The sequence below is a fragment of the Microtus oregoni genome, unplaced genomic scaffold (genome assembly GCF_018167655.1).
Source record: "Microtus oregoni isolate MIOR12 unplaced genomic scaffold, Mior012 000003F_ref0000135, whole genome shotgun sequence".
Lineage (NCBI taxonomy): Eukaryota > Metazoa > Chordata > Mammalia > Rodentia > Cricetidae > Microtus > Microtus oregoni.
The window spans coordinates 49,565,764-49,584,422 of record NW_024543062.1 but is presented as its reverse complement, the minus strand read 5'-3'; the positions used below and the strand labels follow the sequence as shown (position 1 = coordinate 49,584,422).

Genomic DNA, 18,659 nt, shown 5'->3' with positions numbered 1-18,659 from the left:
ATTTTGAAAATGCCTTGACTTTAAAATATAAGCCAAAAGATATGTTACTTTGGAGAAAGGTTTTGCTTTTGTTTCCACAGGAAATGAGAGGCTAGAGATTCATTCTGGATTAAGAAAACTCAGGTTTGGTCAGGGACGACCACCTGAGAAATCTCCGATAGGAGTGGATGGCCCAGATGTCTGAGTTCTGCATCCAGAACAGCCTCAAGACTGCTGGCTGAGATATTCAAGCCTCATAGGATATCCCAGTCAGGACTTGATCATTATTCTAAATTTTCTTTAGGTCCTCATAAGATTATCAGTGCCCCCAATCAGCAGGAAGTAGCCTAGAAAACTACACCCACATTCCCAAAAATGGATTATAGATGTTTGTCTTTGTTTAGAATGTTGGTTACAAGTTGTTATGGATAATGGTCAAGAAAAAGGCTAAACAAAGGAGATTAGATTCAGAGTTCTTGTTTTGAAAAAAAAGGGGGGGGGAATGTTGTGGGACAATGGTCTTGTACCCTGTCACTTGTACTGTTTTAATAAAATGCTGATTGGCCAGTAGCCAGGCAGGAAGTATAAGCAGAGTGACCAGAACAGGAGAATTCTGGGAAGAGAAAAGGCTCAGTCTGCAGTCGTCACCCAGATACAGAGGGTACCTCACTGATGAGAACACCTCACTGATAAAAGGTACCAAGCCACGTGGCTAACACAGACAAGAATTATGGGCTAATGTAAGATATAAGAGTTAATAAGAAACTGGGCGGTGGTGGCGCACGCTTTTAATCCCAGCACTCGGGAGGCAGAGACAGGCGGATCTCTGGGAGTTCGAGGCCAGCCTGGTCTACAAGAGCTAGTTCCGGGATGGGCACCAAAGCTACAGAGAAACCCTGTCTTGAAAAACCAAAAAAAAAAAAAAAAAAAGAGTTAATAAGAAGCCCGAGCTAATAGGCCAACCAGTTAATAATTAATGTAGACCTCTGTGTGTTTCTTTGTGACTGAATGGCTGCGGGACAGAAACCTCTGCCAACAAATGTGTGTGTATTTCAATGTATATATGTGCACCATGTGTGCACAGGATCCTGAATAGTCAGAAGAGGACATCGGGTCCCCTAGAAGTGGAGTTACAGGCAGCTGTTAATCACCATGTGGGTGCTGGGAACGGAACCAGGTCCTCTGCAAGAGCAGAGTGTGCTCTTAACTGAGCCACCTCTCTCGCCCCAGTTCACCTTGGTGTTGAGGCACCAACACCTAGAACTTACCTACTACACTAGGATGATTGGGTAGGGAGCCCCGTGGATCTTCCTGTCTCTGTCCCCAGCACAGGAATCACAAATGTGTGCCACCACACCAAGCTTTAAAAACAAAACACAGTTTCAGAGGGTTGAACTTAGGTCCCCCTGCTTGTAAGGCAGAATGTCACTCTTCCCATCGCCACCAGGCCCGAGAGCTGCCACTGCAAACCAGGTCTGTGGGGCTCCAAAGTTACAGTAGGTAAACCACCCTTCAACAGGAGAAACAGCAGGCCTACCCAGTCTTGTTCTAGATCATTCCAAGCCCTCCTCCACCAGAATGTATTCTTGGTCCCTCAGTCACGCATTCCCTACTTGAACTGTTGAGTCGTGGGGAAGTTCGACTTCTAGGCACCACACTCAGGAGTGGGGACTTCAGAAAGGGCCCTTGCAAGCATTGCATGCAGCTACCTCCTCGGACTTTGGGCAAGGCAGAGAGCTGAGTTCCCAGGAAAGAGGGAAGCCTTGGTCAGAACCAGAACTGGAGGATCAACAGTGCCAGTACGCTTGGCTGGGAAGAAAGTGGTGGCCCAAAGGTCCTGTACCCATCACTACTACAGTCCTGTTAGAGAAGACACGTGTGTGTGTGTGTGTGTGTGTGTGTGTGTGTGTGAACTCTCTGACTACCATTTCCCAGCAGGGAATGCCCCAGGGATGGGATTGCCAGAGGGAAGAGCCCTTACCACTGGGTCAGTTCCCTTCCTCCCCCCTGGAGGGAGCTATTCCTGGTCCTGCCCTAGAGGTGGCGCTATACCAACTGACACACAGCTTTGGTTCTAGAAGTGACAGGTGTGCCATTTTTGCTCAGTATTCATGAGTCAGCCCCAGCCAACCACAGATGGCCAAGAAGTTCAGTGCTAGGTACTGTCCTGATGAGAGGAGAACATTTATCAAACAGCACAGACGATGCTCCCAGTGCGCAGGAAATGCATCTGGAGGAGGGAGTGTGCATAATCTTCTCACCATCAGTAGATCAGAGGGACAGTACAGGTCTGCCTGGGCGTCATGTATTCTTGCTGCTGCCAAGAGTCAGAGTTCCTGAAGAAGCGGCATGGAGGACAAAGGCCCACCTGAGACCCACGATGAGATACCACAGTACCCTTTCCGTAGCAGGGCACACGTCCTCTCTGAGAGCCCCTGCACCCGAGTTCTGCTTCTTCCTGCCTGTCACTCTGGGGTGGGGGTGGGGGCTTGCATGTCTAGACCTCGAACATGACTCTGCTGATGGGGTCCCACTGCGTTCTAGGCTGGGAGCATGAGTCAGCCTTTCACATAGCCCACGCATCCTGTTTGTAAGGGACGGGAACACACTCCAGGAAAGGTGGGTCAGGGCCTGTGAGGCTGCATGGGGGGGGGGGGTTGGGTGGGACACGGGACACAGCACAGGGGAATTCTGGCCTGTCCGTAACCCAGCTCCTGACTCTGTTTCCTGAACTACTTTCTCTTGTGGGTAGAATTGAGCTAGCGTCTGATCAAAGGGGCCTGCCAGGGAAGAATTCCATACATGCGGGGGGGGGGGGGGGGGCTCCGAGGTAGCTTTTGTTGCCCCTCACTGTTTAAGCCCACATTTGTGTTTGTGTTGCCAACTCCATGTGTAACCTTACTCAGCCCTGTGTACCTACGGCTCAGAGGTGCTGCTCCGATTGGCTAGCTGGGGAACAGATGCAGGGCCAGAGGTTTAGTGACTCTAATACAACGTCTGCTGGTTACATGGAGGCTTTCTCCTTTAGCCAACACTTCCTGCTGGAGAGCAGGCTTCAGTGTGACTCTCAGGCCATGATCTCTGCCTGCTGTTTTAAGATGCCTCGTGTCGGGTCTGGAGAGATGACTGGGGCTAGGAGCCCTTGGTGCTTTTGCTGATGACCCTAGGTTCCCTTCCCAGCACCCACGCGATGGCTCACAACCACCTGCAACTGCAGTCCAGAGGATCCATACCCTCTTCTGCCCTACGCAGGCACCAGGCACCCACATGGTATACATACATGCAATGCAGGTAAAACACCATGCACATGAAATAAATCTTTTTTAAAAAGCAGCTTCCTAGTTCCTCTCCCCTAGGGCACCAGCTGTTTTTTTTTGTATCTTTCTTTTAAAGCAATCTTTTAAATTTAAATCTATCTATCTATCTATCTATCTATCTATCTATCTGTACAAAAGAGACAGAGACACACAGAGACAGAAAAGGTCAGAGGGCATCTTGGAGTTCGTTTTCCCTTCCCATTATGTGGACCCCAGAGTTCCAACTTAGGTTGAGGGTAGCTGGCGTCTCTGCAGGTGTTTTATTCTCTTGGAGCCATCTGGCTTGCCCCAAGACTCCGCTTCTTCCCGTGCTGTTAGTGGGAGGACTGGGTCTGTTACTTGTTGGCATGGAACCATTTAAACAAAGCACAAAGCCTCAGATATAATATACATGTATCCTAATTTAGAATTATCAACAAGAGTAATTACATAGTGCGGGCTACTGTTATCACTGTTCCCCTCCTTAAAGATTAGAGACAAGCATTGAATTATTTATTAATTGCCATACAGTGAAATGCTCTGTGGAGTTTGTATGGGGCGGTGGGAGGTGGCTAGTGTTCAGCTAAGGAAAATCGACCCTAGTCGAAATCCTATTAGATAGAAAATTACAAGCTCCTGGGTTTAAGAGGGTGATAGCAGGGCAGCTTGTTTGTAGTCTTGCCGCAGGCTATGGCTTGGGTTAGGGCTCTGGCCCTTGCATGTGACCTAGGTCAAGTTAACAGCTTTAATTTCTTTACTACTGGCACGTCAGAGGCTAAACTAGAGGCGGCGCCACCAGGAGTTTCCAGCTTCAGGCCAAGGGTCTCCAAAACTGCTTGTCCGCTTCCACACCAGGGCGCAGGCCACACTTAGCCATCTCGTCCTCCCCACTGCCTTCTATCAGCTCTGTCCTTGTTTTTTTTTTTTTTTTTTCTACTACTCTGGCCTCACTTTGGCTTCCCCGGGAGTGCACCCGCCCACGCCCGGCGTCCCCAGACAAGTTCCCAAGCTCCGCCACTGCAGCAGCGGTCACGTGCGCCAGTCCCTCAGAGGAGGCGAAAGGAAGGAGGGGTGGGCGGGGCCGTCCCTCAGCGCCACGCCCTTACACTCAAGACGCTTCCTCATTGGCGAAAGTTTGGAGGTACCGCTTCGGATTGGTCGGTAGGCGTGGCCTCGGGGAGCGGAAGGGAGGGCCGGCTCTGGAGAGGCCAGGGTAGCCGGGTGGACGGCAGGAACGCGCTCCGGGGGGTGGGGACGCGGGCTCACGACTGCTCAATGACAAATCGGCTGGGTACAGCTGGGGTCCGGCCCCAGGACGGGGCGGAGCGCGCGTGAGAGCGGCGAGTCTGGTTGTGCGTGCGGCCGGAGCAGCGGTGGGACGGGTTCCCCAGGTAAGGATGCTGCGACCCGCAGGGGACCCTAGGCACGGAGTGCGCTCTGGGATAGGGAAGTGGATGCGCTCCCCGCGCAATCGCGGGCCTCCTTGTTCCACGTTGGGAGGGAGGGAGGGAGGGACATGTCCCCTGAAGAAAGACAACGACCCGGGCCGCGCCCCGCTTGGCTTGGGGAGGTGTCCCCTGGGAAAGCCGGAGGGCCTCCCAGCGAGATCTGGGGGTGCTGAGGGCATGGGGGAGGTGCCCCAGTTTCTCTTTCCTTTGCTGCTTGTCCTTCCCTTTTCCCACAAATGACCACTTCCTGCCTTTTCGGGCCTCCCGCCGGAGTTGGTCCACTTCCTCAGTTCCTTTCAGAGCGATAAAATATTGCCCAAACTTCTTTCTTAAAGGTAGGAACTTGTTCTTTGGGTGACCTGGGGCTTGGATTCTTGAAGTTTGGAAGGGACTTGGTTGGTTGTGAATTACTTTTTGATCCGGTCTTCCAAATGCCTTTCGGAGTGTGACTAGCATTAAAGGTGGCTTCTAGAAGCACGGTGGCTTGAAGGATTTTCCTGGCCTGGGCGTCTTGACTCCAGGTGCTTGGCTCCGATGTGGAGCCTCAGAGTGCGCCACACCCACAGCGGCGTCCTTCCTCCCACCGCGTTCATTTCCAAGTGAATACTAGAACCTTGGAACTTTGACGTTAAAAGGCTGTCCTTCTGGGGAGCGGGCCTGGAGTCTCCAGTGGACAGATTATTCTTTGATTTAACTTCAGCCCTTGTAGACAGAGAACCCCTTGCTCCGCCTTGATTTCCTAATCACTTTTCTTCAATTTGGGGGATAGTGAATGATCAAAGCTTATCATAGAGGAAGGACTTGGGTTAGCTGTGCCAATTGCTTTAAAAGAGCAATATTCTTGGATGTCAAGTCTGAGAACACATTAAAGTGGTGATGAAGTTGTAAGGATTAGGGAACCAGGAAAGGAGGTCCTGAATATTGGGAAGAACAGGGACTTGAGCCAAGGTTAGACGCAGGTGAGCTCCTCGTGTGTTAGACTTGGTCCTTTGTAGCCCAGGCTGACCTGGAACTTGATTGTAATGAGAATGACCTTGAACTTCTGATGTTCCTGCCTGGAGTCTGCGTGTTCTACCACGCAGTGCTGAGGATGAAACGGATGGAACCCGGGGCTTCTTGTATGCTCAAGAACTCTACAGTGGCTCAGGAACTTTCTTAGTGCTGTGGTCTAGAGGAGGTCCCTTCTCTGAACGCCAGCATCAATACAGCTGTGAAAAGGTTGGTCAACCACCCCCACGGTCAGGACTCTGTGAGTCTGAGTCCGGGAGGCAGCGTTTAAGATACTCTCTGTGGGAGGGGCGTGAATCTGGGATTTGATGGAATGCTGGCCAAGAGTCGCACGTGGTGAAACATTGATCAGCAGCCTGTGAAGATGCTGGGAGTTGGTGGGACTCTCTGGGTCCTCCCAGGGAGTGTGGAGATACTGTGTCTTCTTGACTTTCTTTCTCATCCACCAAGAGGTAAATAGCTTCTGCTATCAGGTGCTCCCTCCATGATGCACCGCTTTGCAACAACCCCCAAAGCAACAAGCCAATAAGCCACGGGTGAAGCTGTGATGTATGTGTGTGTATGTATGTATGTATGTGTGTTTCCATATGTGTGTGTATATATGTATTTTAGATTTTTATTTATATGTTGTGTGCATATGTTTATATGTGCATATATATGTATTTTAGATTTATTTTTACTTGTATGTTGTGTGTATATATGTATATTTATGCATTTTTTAGATTTATTTTTATTTGTGTGGTATGTGTGTGCATGTGTGCACATGAGCACCCATGTGTGCTTATATCTTTGGAAGTCAAAAGAGGACATGGATGGGATTGATCCCTGGAGCTAGGGTGACAAACGATTGTTCGCTGCTCCACATGGGGGCTGGGAACCAAACTTGGGTCCTCTGCAAGAGAGGCAAGTGCTCCTAACTGCTGAGCCATCTCTCCAGCCCCTGCCGCTTTGTTTATTATTATGTTTATTATTATTATTATTATTATTATTATTATTATTATTATTATTTTGGTTTTTTCGAGACAGGGTTTCTCTGGTTTTGGAGTCTGTCCTGGAACTAGCTCTTGTAGACCAGGCTGGTCTCGAACTCACAGAGATCTGCCTGCCTCTGCCTCCCGAGTGCTCGGATTAAAGGCATGCGCCACCACCGCCCGGCTCGCTTTGTTTATTATTGCGTGTATACAGCATACGTGTGGAGGTCAGGGGTCCACTTTGTGCAGTTTGTTCTTCCCTTCCACTTTTACTTGGGTTTTCAGGATCAAACGCAGGCTGTCAGGCTTGTGTGGCGAGCACCTTACTAAGGCATCTCGATGGCCCTGGAGGCTTCTTTTTAGAATTATGTATACAATATTCTGTCTGCGTGTATGCCTACAGGCCAGAAGAGGGCACCAGACCTCATTACAGATGGTTGTGAGCCACCATGTAGTTGCTGGGAATTGAACTCAGGACCTTTGGAAGATGAGGCAATGCTCTTAACCTCTGAGCCATCTCTCCAGCCCTTTAAGTGGAGTCTTAAGTCTGTGACATAAGTGGGAAGAAACTGAGGTATAGTCCCCTGTAGGTGCTCTCTTGATTCTGCCCACTCCAGAGCCTTTACTGTGTGTGTTAGGAGTTGGACGAGGGTCTTGTGCACGGCAAGGCACACATTCAGCCCGTGTGGCATCCCAGCTTCTCCTCTTCCTTTCCAGTTCCACCTGGGAACAGTGACTGCTCTTTTTGTTTGTTTGTCTTTGTTTTATGAGACAGGGTTTCTCCGAGTAGCCTTGGCTGTCCTCAAACTCACTCAGTAGACCAGGCTGTCCTTGAACACACAGAGATCCACCTGCCTCTGCCTCCCAAGTGCAGGGATTAAAGGCGTGCACCACCGCTGCCTGGCAAAAATAACTGCTCTTATCTGAGATTCAGCAAGGTTTTACTGTGCCTGAGACCGTGTTTTTCCAGGATTCTCTGTAGAAAAATTGTGGGTGTAAGTTACTATATAGCCTTTGGAAAATAGGACCTAGACACTAAAGATAGGAAAATGGGAATTGGAACCTTATATGGAATCTGGAAAGTTCTTGGTAGACGGTGGAAATAGAGATGTTGTCTGTTCTTTGTGTTTTGTCTGTTTGATTTGGTACTACGGGTGGAGCCTCAGAATTTTTAATTCCTAGGCTAGGATGATGGCTCATGGGTTGCCTTGCAGGGGTAAGGACTAGAGTTTGGGTCCCCAGAACCCAAATAAATGCCCAGTGGGCACAGCAGCCTGCCTGAAATTCCAGCATGGGAAGGAGACAGGATCCCTGGAGAAAGTGGGCCAACACGTGAGATTACCCGTATCAGCGAGCTCTAGGCTAGACTGGGTGATTTGTGACGTGAGCTTCAACCTCAACATGCATGTGCACATGTGTGCAAAGCACCTACAACACAAGCAGATAGTGCACACCTATGTATACACACACACACACACACACACACACACACGGAAGAAAAAAGATCTTTTTTTTTAATCCCCTAAGATAGGGTTTCTCTGTAGCTTAGGACCCCGTCCTGGAACTAGCTCTGTAGACCAGGCTGGCCTTGAGCTCAGTTGCCCGCCTGTCTCTGCCTCCCGTGTGCCGGGATTAAAGATGTGTACCACCACCACCTGGCAAGATCTTCACTCCATTCTTGCCTTGAAGTTCTTCAAGGTTCCTGCCTTGGGGATGATGGCTTAAGGCTCCGGGAGAAGTTTGAAGGCTGGGAGTTTGTGCTGTAGCATTCCGTCGTGGTGAGTCTCTCTGGACTCCCCCGCCCTGCTCATCTCATTTCTGAATGTGGGGGTCATCCTTGGAGACTTTGAATCCAGAGACACTGTCATAACAACCAGAGCTGTTAGCATGGAATTCTGTGAGCTGTCTGTCTGCAGGAAGACAGAATACTAGAACCCCACTCCCTGAGCTGCTGAGGACTGAACCCAGGACCTTGTGTATGCTAGGCAACTACTCTACCACTGAGCTAATCCCTACAGCACAGGAGAGAGGTGTGTGTGTGTGTATGCATATGTGCATGTATATGTATGTATACGTATGTATACGTATGTGTACGCATGCACACACGCATTTGGAGGTCACAGGACAGACCACAGGGTCTGTCATTCATCTGAACTTTGCCCTGTAGGTCAGGCTAACTGGTCTGTGACTTCCCAGAATCCTTTTAGCTCTGCATTCTGCTGAGACTGGGGTTTCAGGAATATACCAGGCCAGGCTTCCTACCATGGGATTGAACGCAAGTCCTTTCACTTGCAAGGCAAATACTTGACCTGCTGAGCCATCTCCTTAGCCCTGAGCCCCACTATTTTTTATTGATTTTATTTTTTCTTTCTTAATTTTTTAGTTCCCTATGCTAAGAATTGAATGCAGGACCTTGTATGTGAGGGGCATTTTCTCTCTCACCGAGCTAAATCTCCGTCCTGGCTCCAATTACTTCTGAGCAGCACCTGTTTAGAATGCTGTTAGATGAGCCAGAAAAGGTCAAAATGGGTCTTCAATCTTCAAGGGATCTGAGTCGCCATGTGGGTCCTGGGAACTGAAGCCAAGTCTTCTGGAAGAGCAACCCAGTTCTCCTAACCACTGAGTCCTCTCTCCAGTCCCAACTGTGAACTTCTGATCCTCCTGTCTCCACCTTCTCAGTGCTGAGCTAACAAAGGTGCACCTCATACATGGTCCACACAGTGCTAGGGATGGAGCCCAGAATGTTACGTATGCTGGGCTCACACTCCACAACTGAGTTGCCTCCAGACCGCCACTGGCCTTCTTGAAGACTCGCCTCTACATTTTTTTTTCTTTTGTTGTTTTCATTTTTGACACAGGCTCTCTCTTGTAGTCCTGGCTGTCCTGGGAACTCACTCTGTAGACCAGACTTGCTGAGTCTCAGAGAGCCCAGACTTGCTGAGTCTCAGAGAGCCCCCTGCCTCTGCCTCTCGAGTGCTGGAGCTAAGGCATGTGCTGCCACCGCCCGGCTTCTCTTTTGAAAAAGTTTTAGACTAGACACTATCGAGATGATTTTTGTTATGGTGCTTCTCAAAGCATGAGGACGCTGTAGGAGATAAAGATACCTCTTGGGTGCCTGCTGTTCTAGAAACTTCCATATCATACCCGAACCCTCAGGTTCTTTCTTCTGGTTCTTCATTGTCAGCTCCTAAAATTAATTGGTCAAATATGCAGTAGTTTTAGAAATTAGAAATTTAAAACTTGCGGGTCCCCAAACTAGATGGAATGCAGAGATTCTTTTAAATCAACTCCAAAACAAGTGGATGAAAAAAAATTGTTGACAAAGTGATCTCCTTGGCAAACAGCTTAAAGTGGTTATTGGTCTGTGTAGGGTTTTTGTAGACAGTTATTTTTGTGTGTAGAGGTTGGATTCTCTCTCTCCAACCCTGTGAATCCTAGAGAGAGAACTCAGGTCGTCAGACTTGGTGACAAGTGACCTTCATCTGCTGGACAGCTCACCAATTCATCTACTCACTACGTCCCCGCCTCTCTTCTTTTTGAGACAGTCTCACTGTGGAATTCTGGCTGGCCTGGAAGTCGTCATCTAGACCAGGATGGCCTGGAACTCACAGCTTCACCTGCCTCTGTCTCCCAGTGCTGGATTAAAGGCGTTCAGCTCTATGCCCAGCCACCTTCCTTTCTGAGATACGGTCTCTTGTTGAACCTGCAGCTTACCCATTTTGCTAGACTGGCCAGCCAGTGAGCCTCAAGGATCGTCTTGACTCTGCCTCCTGTTGGGATTACAGACCCGTCCCAGCAGGCATGGGTTCCAGGCATCTGAATGCAGACCCTCGTGCTTGCAGCCAGCGCTTTACCCACAGAGGCATTTCCCCAGCCCCATGCTCTGGTCTTTTGTCACACAGGCTGGTCCTCTCTCTACTGCAGGTCTGTCTCCTACTTCTGTTTTTTTGAGACAGGCTCTCAGGTAACTAAGACTGTCCTTGGACTCCCTGTGTAGCTGAAGAGAGCCTGAACCTCTTGTCTCCACCTGCCAAGAGCTGAGATTACAGAGGCACACCACGCACCAGCTTTGTGTGCTTCTGGAAATGGAACCCAGGGCTTCAAGCCCATGAATGAGCGCTCTGCTAACTTGAGCCAGTTCATTGTAGGAAGGAAGCTCTAAGTGTAGTGGTTGGAGAGGAGGAGCTGGTGGGGCAAGGTTTGTGGACCCTATTTAGAAGAGGGTTTAGATTTTACCAATCAATGGTGACCCTTTGGAGTGCTAAACACATTACTGTTCGCTGCTTTAGAAAATTCACATGGGCTAGGGAGTCAGTTGATTTGCTTAGGTGCTTGGCATGCAAGCACAGGGCCCTGAGCTTGATCCCCAGGACCCATGTTAAAACAAAACAAGGCTAGTAAGAGCTGGCATGGCAGCCTGAGTTTGTAATCCCAGTGGAAGTGGAAACAGGAACTTTCTGGGATGTGACCAGCTGGCCTGGCTTATTAGTGGACTCCGGGCCAATGCCGGACCCTGTCTCAGAAATCAGGTGTAGAGGTGGGGATGTGGCTCCGCTAGGAGAGTGCTGCCTGGAGTGAGGGAAGCCCTGGGTTCCATCCCAGCATCACATAGAAGCAGGTATGAAGACGCACACTCACTCCGAGCGCTGAAGTAGCATCAGGAGTTGACAGTTGTCCTTGACAGCACAGAGAGTTCCAGGATACCCAGTCTATAAAGGACAGGAACAGACTGAAGAATATACCTGATGTTGACCTCTGACCTCCTATGTGTACATGCGTGAGTGCACGCGCACACACACACACACACACGCACGCACACACACACACACATTTCAGGGGCCTGTGTGGACACGGTTTGAAGAGGGGCTGAGGTGGCACAAGGAGTCTGGCAGCTGTGGCCGGTTGCTGCAGCCTGGTAGGGGCAGAGAAGGTGGAAGAGTAGGGTGGGTGGGAAAGGTCCTGTGGAGCCCGAGTCAGGAGAGCTAGTGAATAGAACTGGGGAGAAACAAGGGGATGCAGAATGATTCCCAGGTCTGGCTTGACTGATGTCTGATGTCCCCGCTCCTAGGGGCTTGAGTTGTTGTGGGGGTGGGGTGGGTGGAGAGGGAGTGTGTGTGTCCTAGTGTGCGGAGGAGTGCGTGTGTCCTAGTGTGCGGAGAGGGGTGTGTGTGTCCTAGTGTGTGGAGAGGGAGTGCGTGTGTCCTAGTGTGTGGAGAGGGAGTGTGTGTGTCCTAGTGTGTGGAAGGGAGTGTGTGTGTCCTAGTGTGTGGAGAGGGAGTGTGTGTGTCCTAGTGTGTGGAGAGGGAGTGTGTGTGTCCTAGTGTGTGGAGAGGGAGTGCGTGTGTCCTAGTGTGTGGAGAGGGAGTGTGTGTGTCCTAGTGTGTGGAAGGGAGTGTGTGTGTCCTAGTGTGTGGAGAGGGAGTGTGTGTGTCCTAGTGTGTGGAGAGGGAGTGCGTGTGTCCTAGTGTGTGGAGGAGTGTGTGTGTCCTAGTGTGTAGAGAAGGGTGCTTGTGTCCTAGTGGGCGGAGGAGTCTCTATTCTAGTTTCCCTCCCTTGTGAGAATCACCCTGGCTGCAGGAGTTTAGGGAAGACAGGACTTATTTGGCTTACCTCACTGAGGGTTATCAGGGCAGGAACTCAGGAAGGAACCTGAAAGCAGGCCCGCTTGCTCGTCCATCTTTAAGCAAGGAATTTACTCACAGCTGAGGAAGTACAACAGAAACCATGGCGGATACTGCTTGGTGACTCGCAGGCTCATGATTGCCTTGTATCGTCCAGGTCCTCCTACATGGATTAACAATGTAACAGTCCTCTACAGAGTTCACAGGCCAGTCTCCTCTGAACAGTCAGTCTCTCAACTCAAACTCCCTTCTCCGGTGGATCTAGGCTGTGTTGGCAGTTAAAGCTGACTAGGACACTATTTATGTATTTGTTTATTTAATTCACGTGTGTTGGCGAGTACACACTTTTGCACACTCACAGGCCACCTTTCAGGAGTAAGTCCTCCCCTTCCATCATGTGGTTCCCAGGAATCGAACTCAAGTTGTCAGGCTTGGCAGCAGGCGCCTTTACCAAGATACCTTGCCAGCCTGCAGAGCAGATTTCAAGGGTGCGATTAGCCCAGGGGGAGTGTGGAGGGTGAGGCAAAGGTCAGTCTGAGCCTGAACCACAGGGAAAAATCTGGGGAAAAGCCTTGGAGCAAGGCTAAGCCCTGGGGAAAGGAAGTCTGATGTCTAGAAGGACGGGCACTGCCAAGCGGGCACAGGGGCAGCAGTAGAGCCTCAGTGGGGAGGGAGTGCCGTCCTGGATTGGGATTTAAAACCACATTCAATGTGAAGTTACATGAGGCTGGTGACGTGATTTTTTTTTTTTCTCTTGAATTCCTTCCCTGGCCAGCTTGCTAGTACAGGTACCAGGGGGAATGGTGATGGAGGTGAGAGCCAGGAGGACCTGATAAGGTGTCACCTAAGCCTGGGGCGGCAGTGGAACCCAGGAGGAATGTGCTGGGGTCAGCATTTGTAGGTGCTGAGATGGCAGGTGGAATTTGAGCTAGCGACTGGAAAGATTGCAGGTTTGGGGCTCTGGTGTTTGGATGTGATGTCCCCCAACAGAATTATTTGAACGCCTGGTCCCTAGCTGGTGGTGCTGTTTGGAGTGATTCGGGGGTGTAGTCTTGTTGGAGGAGCCTTTGAGAGCCTTTTGAGTTAAAGCCTCACAGTTTCCAGTTTGCTCTCCTAGCTTTGTGCTTGTAGTTCAAGGTGTGAGCGCTCGGTGGCTGCTCCAGTCACCATGCCTGCGGTTACTGCCTTGCTTATCCACTGCCGTGGACCCAAACATCCGGAACCAAAGCATAAGATGCCTTGGCTGTGCTGTTTGTCACAGCAGCAGAAACATAACTAATACAGGGCTCAGAGGGGACGCTGAGACAGAATGCCCCCCTTTTTAAAATAAGAGACTTACTAAAAGAGTTACTTAATGCTGTGGGTGGACAGACAGACAGCAGCATATTAGGGCGTCCGAGGTGAGATCAGGTTTACATGGCAGAGTGAGGGAAGGGGAAGGCTCTGTGCTCCGTGGTTGGTGGGCATAGTGCATGGTTGGTGGACATAATGCATGGTTGGTGGGCATAGTGTGAGGTTGGTGGGCATAGTGTGAGGTTGGTGGGCATAGTGCGAGGTTGGTGGGCATAATGCATAGTTGGTGGGCATCGTGCGAGGTTGGTGGGCATAGTGAGTGGTTGGTGGGCATAGTGAGTGGTTGGTGGGCATCGTGCGAGGTTGGTGGGTATAGTGCGAGGTTGGTGGGCATCATGTGAGGTTGGTGGGCATAGTGAGTGGATGGTGGGCATAGTGTGTGGATGGTGGGCATCGTGCATGCTTGCTGCCAGGCTGCCATGGATTCCTGCTAACCTGGGGCTTGAGTGCAGTCAGCTGTGAGAGTGGGAGGTGAGAGAGCAAGATTCCCGGAAGCGAGCCAGTGGGAGAGCTTCACAGCATGGTGTGGCCCCGGCTAACTTGAAGGATGGAGGTGGCGTGGAGGACCAGAGGAAAACCCAGATCAGTGAGGGTCATGGTAGGGTGATGTTGGGTTGAGTGAAGGAAAGGGATTCTGGAGAAGAGGCCTGGAACTTAGTACTTCTGAAGCCGTGAGAGTCAGAGCCTGGCTCAGCAGCCTGTGCGCGGTATGCCAACTAAACAGATGAGTTACAGTGAGAAACAGATAAAGGAGACTTAGTCAGCATGGCCACATTGGGAAGAACAAACAAAGTGACCCCCTATAAGTCCATCTTCAGGGTCCTGACATGAAGTTCAGGTTTAATCAGAGATCTAGAGGTGTGCAGAGCCAAAGCGGCCTGGTCCAGGTGTGGTTCTGCCCAGCGCTGACCCCTCATTGTCTGGGCTCCGGTCTCTGCAGCAAGGTGGGCTGACCGGCTGTCAGCACTGTGTGAAATGGACCCAACCCCCCACCCCAGCCTGGCACCAAGGCCCCGGGTCTACTTCTCTCAGCACGATATTCCTGGGGAAATGCCAATTTCATGGGGTCATTGTCCGGATATTCTCAGAGCCACATGTCCCTCTTGGAATATTCTGGTTCCTCCCTGCACCTGCATGAGCAGGCGGTTCCTGAGGACGATGCTCCCAGAAGCAGAATTAGGATTAGTGTCCTCCATCCCTGCGGAAAGTGTGCAGGAAGGAGGTCTGGCAGTGACTGGCATGGCTCGGGGCTTTATGGTGGGCGGCGAGACCTTAGCCATATGGGCATTTGGAGCAAGAGGGAGACTAAGGAGAGCGAACAGGAAGTGGTTGGGGGTGGGGGTGGGGATAAAGACATTAATCTGCTGGGCACCACGGAAGAATGTTCTTATGAGCCTCGCTGGTAGTGCCACGGTTAGTTTCCACCGTGGCAGCGGCCGGCCTCTGCCGTCCGTCATCACTGTCGCCAGGCGCCTTTCCACCGTCAGCCACGCCACTTGTGCGCCCCTTCAGTGTGCCCGCCAGGCACAGCTCACTCCTGCCTCCTGCTCCGTTGTTGCTTCTCTTCTTTCTCTTCTCTTCCATGTTTCTCTGTCTGTCTGTCTGTCTGTCTGCCTCTCTCACATCCTCACTCCGACACGGCCTTTTACTTCACTCTTTCACATACACACCCCCCAAAAAAAGCCTCTTGCACTAACTCTGTTGGGCATGGTGTGTTTGCTTGGTGGCATACCCATTCACCTTTTATAATCCTTTCACCAAGCGCTTGGGAACAGGTGGATGACGAGGTGAGGTGCGGGCCATCCTCATTCCCGTCCCAGAGCTGTGTTCAGGGTGTGCTGGCCCAGCAGAGTGAATCCCATTCTAGCACCACCCCTCCCCCAGCCGTGGCTGGGGAGGCAGCTGCCTCCTCCTGCTGTACAGGTCGCCTGGGCAGGAAGAGGAAAGACATTAACATTAGAGCAGCCAGAGCCGAGGGTGCAGCCAGGACAGACAACTGTTGTGGACATCAGTTGAAGATGTGTTACATTCGTTTATGCTGTGGAACATTTGTTTAAGGATGCAAAGGCGTGCTGCATTCTTTTGTGTTGTATTTGTTTAACTCTGTGAAGCTGTGTTACTCTGCCTGTCTAAACTCCTGATTGATCTAATAAAGAGTTCAACAGCCAAGAGCAAGGCCGTAGAGAGGGACAGGCCGGGGCTGTCAGCAGAGAGAATAATAAATAGGAGAAATCTAGGCTGGGGGAGTGAGAAAAGGAGAAGAGAAGACACCAGGGGTCAGCCACACAGCCACACAGCCACACAGTCACCCACACAGCCACACAGCCACACAGTCACCCACACAGCCACACAGTCACCCACACAGTCACACAGTCACCCACACAGTCACCCACACAGTCACCCACACAGTCACCCACACAGCCACACAGCCACACACACAGTCACACAGTCACCCACACAGTCACACAGTCACCCACACAGCCACACACACAGTCACACAGTCACCCACACAGTCACACAGTCACCCACACAGCCACAGTCACCCACACAGCCACACAGTCACCCACACAGTCACCCACACAGCCACACAGTCACCCACACAGCCACACAGTCACACAGTCACCCACACAGTCACACAGTCACCCACACAGCCACACAGTCACCCACACAGTCACACAGTCACCCACACAGTCACCCACACAGTCACCCACACAGCCACACAGTCACCCACACAGCCACACAGTCACCCACACAGCCACACAGCCACACACACAGTCACACAGTCACCCACACAGTCACACAGTCACCCACACAGCCACACACACAGTCACACAGTCACCCACACAGTCACACAGTCACCCACACAGCCACACAGTCACCCACACAGCCACACAGTCACCCACACAGTCACCCACACAGCCACACAGTCACCCACACAGCCACACAGTCACCCACACAGCCACACAGTCACCCACACAGTCACCCACACAGTCACCCACACAGCCACACAGTCACCCACACAGTCACACAGTCACCCACACAGCCACACAGTCACCCACACAGCCACACAGTCACCCACACAGCCACACAGTCACCCACACAGTCACCCACACAGTCTCCCACACAGCCACACAGTCACCCACACAGCCACACACACAGCCACACAGCCACACAGTCTCCCACACAGCCACACAGTCACACACACAGTCTCCCACACAGCCACACACACAGCCACACAGCCACACACACAGCCACACAGTCTCCCACACAGCCACACAGTCACCCACACAGTCTCCCACACAGCCACACACACAGCCACACAGTCACCCACACAGTCACACAGCCACCCACACAGTCACACACACAGCCACACACACAGCCACACACACAGCCACACACACAGCCACCCACACAGCCACACACACAGCCACACACACAGCCACACAGTCACCCACACAGCCACACAGTCACCCACACAGTCACACACACAGCCACACAGTCACCCACACAGCCACACAGTCACCCACACAGCCACACAGTCACCCACACAGTCACCCACACAGTCACCCACACAGCCACACAGTCACCCACACAGCCACACAGTCACCCACACAGCCACACAGTCACCCACACAGTCACCCACACAGTCACCCACACAGCCACACAGTCACCCACACAGTCACACAGTCACCCACACAGCCACACAGTCACCCACACAGCCACACAGTCACCCACACAGCCACACAGTCACCCACACAGTCACCCACACAGTCTCCCACACAGCCACACAGTCACCCACACAGCCACACACACAGCCACACAGCCACACAGTCTCCCACACAGCCACACAGTCACACACACAGTCTCCCACACAGCCACACACACAGCCACACAGCCACACACACAGCCACACAGTCTCCCACACAGCCACACAGTCACCCACACAGTCTCCCACACAGCCACACACACAGCCACACAGTCACCCACACAGTCACACAGCCACCCACACAGTCACACACACAGCCACACACACAGCCACACACACAGCCACACACACAGCCACCCACACAGCCACACACACAGCCACACACACAGCCACACAGTCACCCACACAGCCACACAGTCACCCACACAGCCACACAGTCACCCACACAGTCACACACACAGCCACACAGTCACCCACACAGTCACACACACAGCCACCCACACAGCCACACACACAGTCACACAGTCACCCACACAGCCACACAGTCACCCACACAGCCACACAGTCACCCACACAGCCACACAGTCACCCACACAGCCACACACACAGTCACCCACACAGCCACACAGCCAACCATGGAAAAAAGAGAAAGAAAAGAATAGAGAATAGAGAAAGGTAGAGGCCCAGAGGCGAAAGGTAGATGGGATAATTTAAGAAAAGCTGGCTAGAAATAAGCCAGGCTAAGCCTGGGCATTTATAAATAAGTCTCCACGTGTTTACTTGGGAGCTGAGTGGAGGGCCCCCAAAGAGTAAAAATAAACACGAAAACCAAAGAAACTAACCACAGACAACCCAAAACGCCCGTGGAGCTGTTTGGAAAGAAATATTCTCGGTATTAAAAAAGAAACACAAAATGAAAGTGACCCCGCAGGGAATTTCTTCCTTTTTTTCATTTTATTTATTTTATGTTTATGGTTGTTTTGCCTGCATGTATGGCTGTATACCACATGACTACAGTACCTGCAGAGGCTAGAAGAGGACATGGCTCCTCTGGGACCAGACTGACAGGCAGGCGTGAGCTACCTGTGGAATCAAACCTAGGTCCTCTGAAAGAGCAGTCAGTGCTCTTTATTTTATTTATTTTTGGTTTTTTGAGACAGGGTTTCTCAGTGGCTTTGGAGCCTGTCTGGAACTAGCTCTTGTAGACCAGGCTGGCCTCGAACTCACAGAGTTCTGCCTGTCTCTGCTTCCAGAGTGCTGGGACTAAAGATGTGTGT

General features: G+C 51.4%; 1 protein-coding gene across 2 annotated transcripts in view; it reads left to right on the top strand.

The window, feature by feature from the left end:
- The first annotated feature begins 4,474 nt into the window (after nucleotides 1-4,474).
- Nucleotides 4,475-18,659, top strand: part of Ralb (RAS like proto-oncogene B) — a 41,897-nt gene continuing 27,712 nt past the window's right edge. Inside the window, exon 1 of one of the 2 annotated variants that reach the window (XM_041649271.1) lies at nucleotides 4,475-4,666. The gene's annotated coding sequence lies outside the window, so the exon portion shown is untranslated. Of the gene's footprint in view, nucleotides 4,667-4,975; nucleotides 5,059-18,659 lie in introns of those variants that run through there. The other variant, XM_041649273.1, reaches the window with a different exon arrangement.